At 48.3% G+C, this 2,500-nt stretch overlaps 1 protein-coding gene across 4 annotated transcripts in view; it reads right to left on the minus strand.

The window, feature by feature from the left end:
* The window catches only part of EBF3 (EBF transcription factor 3), a 121,100-nt gene that overhangs the window by 97,616 nt on the left and 20,984 nt on the right, over positions 1-2,500 (minus strand). The window lies entirely within an intron of this gene.

Below are 2,500 nucleotides of genomic sequence, written 5' to 3' on the forward strand. Positions count from 1 at the left end.
TATTGAAAAAAACCCAAATGGCTGCACTTCATTTCAATAAGCACGCATACATTGAATGACCCACATAGACATGCTAGCACACAAAATAAAATTTTATATTACCTTCAGAAGCCAGATCAATTGTTAATTCTACCATATGTTCAAGCATATTCTGTTACATTACTGTCTTTAGAAAAGCTCACGGAATAGGAGGGAATGTGTGAAAACACGCATGCTGTGCCAGTAAGTAGTTATTTTATGTTTGTAATTTTAGTTTTACTGACTTTGGGCCTAATCCAGTACAGAGAGCCACAGCAACGCTAGGCTCGCGCTCCTTCATTAGAGCCGCTGCGAAGCACTTTGGGGTTATGCGGGCTGCTTGGCGTGGACGAAATCCAACGTTTGCCGCCGGGACGTGCATCTCCTGGGGGGCCGGCGGGCGACTGGCAGCTCAGCTGCGCAGGAGGGCAAGGGGAGGGGTAGTGGGACACACGGGTCTCTTGGGGTCTGCTGGTGGCCTCCCCATACCCTCCTAAATGCGGAGTTCCTCTCCGAGCAGATGCTCAGCCACAACCCAAGCTAGCTCTACCAACAATATTCAGGAACCACCACCAGAGGACACACCAAGCGATGCCTCCAACGGTTACATCAATGTAAAATAAAACTACGTTATTGCTCGGCTAATGGTTGGTTTATGAAGGAGCACGTGATGACCAGGCACAGGACTGGTCGTACACATGCGTGTAGGAGCCCACACTGTGGATGTCCATAAGCTCCTCTCCCTCATTGGTTGCGGACAGCCAACCTGGCCGGCTTGCGAGGGCAGACCACCCCAGCACTGCCCGCTGCCCTGCCCAGAGCTACTCCAGCACTGTGCCCCGATGGGGTCTCCTCCCGTGCCCATGGCATGGGCACAGCTCCCTTTTCCCAGGAAACACTTTATGTCCCACCAGGCTGAAGGCCCGCCTGTATCTCCAGCCACATATGATGAGCCTGGACATGGTATGGGAAAGGTGAGCTGGACCCTGTAGCGACCAAAACCCTCTCCCCCTCCAGGAAAACCAGTCCTGGACACTTCAAACCAAGTTGAGGACAGATTTTTTAGCAGGGCCTGTTGCAACAGGACAAGGGGCGATGGTTTTACACTAAAAGAGGACAGATTTAGACTAGAGGTAAGGAAGACGTTTGCTACGATGAGGCTGGTGAAACCCTGGCCCAGGTTGCCCAGAGAGGTGGGAGATGCCCCATCCCTGGAAACATCCCAGGTCAGGTTGGACGGGGCTCTGAGCAACCTGATTGAGTTGGGGATGCTCACTGCATGGAGGTTGAACTAGATGGCCTTTGGAGGTCCCTTCCAACACAAGGGTTCTATGAGTCTATGATTCTATAATGAATACGTCGAAGTGATCGAGAACAGGAAATTTCGCAGCAACGCAGGAGCAGTGGGCTGTGCCTACATCACGTAAGGCATTATGGTTGAAAAGCTACAAGAGGCTCTCTAATAGTACAAAGACGGTACGCGAGGTAATTAATTTTACTTTCCAGCCCGGTTCGGCATGCCGGAGAGCTGATCTGCACAGGAAGGACAGCAGGGAAACCCACATGAGCACAGTTGTCTGAATCATCCTAGAGACCTCCACAGGCAGGAACGGTGGAAGTCACACTTAGATCGCTTCCCAGACAGCAGAAAACTTGCACACACAAAAGCAAAATAGCAGGTAATGAGATAGCAGGCTGATTAAATGTGTGGCGTCTCCAATACCTTAACTCTTTCTGGGCTCTGGTCAAGTACAGCTTGGCCATGTTTCTGTATCCTAAGCATTAAAAAATCAGTAAGGACAGCAGAAAGACTACTGCCTTCACAGCTGCGTTTATTTTTCTGTCTGTGGTAGAAATCTGGTCTCATAAGCTGGATTTCCATAAGTAAATATGACTCTTACGCATAAAGAAAGACACCACGTGCATTTCAGATTGTCACTTACTGTCACATAAACCACCTCGGAGCCGCTGCTCCAAGACGCGTTCACACCCAAGCAGCCAAAGCACAGCAAACCAAAATCTCCACGGAGCTCCGCTGCTTCTACCCTAGTTACTGCAGCAACCGCAGTTTCATTTAAGAAATCTTAATGACATGCTCGAACGCATTAAATTCTGCATTTCTATCCTGTCGTGTGTTCTTATTTTATTTTTCGGCTGGTTTGAAAGTCCTGCCTCAGTTCAGGGAACTGGAGGGGCCAACCACTCCATTTGCCCTGAAGATTGCATTACTCTTACCATAGTAGTTGAGGGGATTTCTCATTGTTTGCTTATGAAATTTTCTTAAGCTTACTTCTCACACTGAAATAGTCTCTGGGCATTCAAAGTAAGTTCAGTTCTACCTTATTTAAAGTCACATTTAATTAATAGTTAGTTATTGCATTTTCCGCCTGTATACCGAAACCAATCCTGGGTAAATAAGACCCGTTTCTACATCCTTGCCTTAAATTGCGCTGCCTGAATCATGAGCAGCGATTTGGTAGAC

The sequence above is a fragment of the Phaethon aethereus genome, assembly GCF_964289735.1.
Source record: "Phaethon aethereus genome assembly, chromosome: 7".
NCBI lineage: Eukaryota > Metazoa > Chordata > Aves > Phaethontiformes > Phaethontidae > Phaethon > Phaethon aethereus.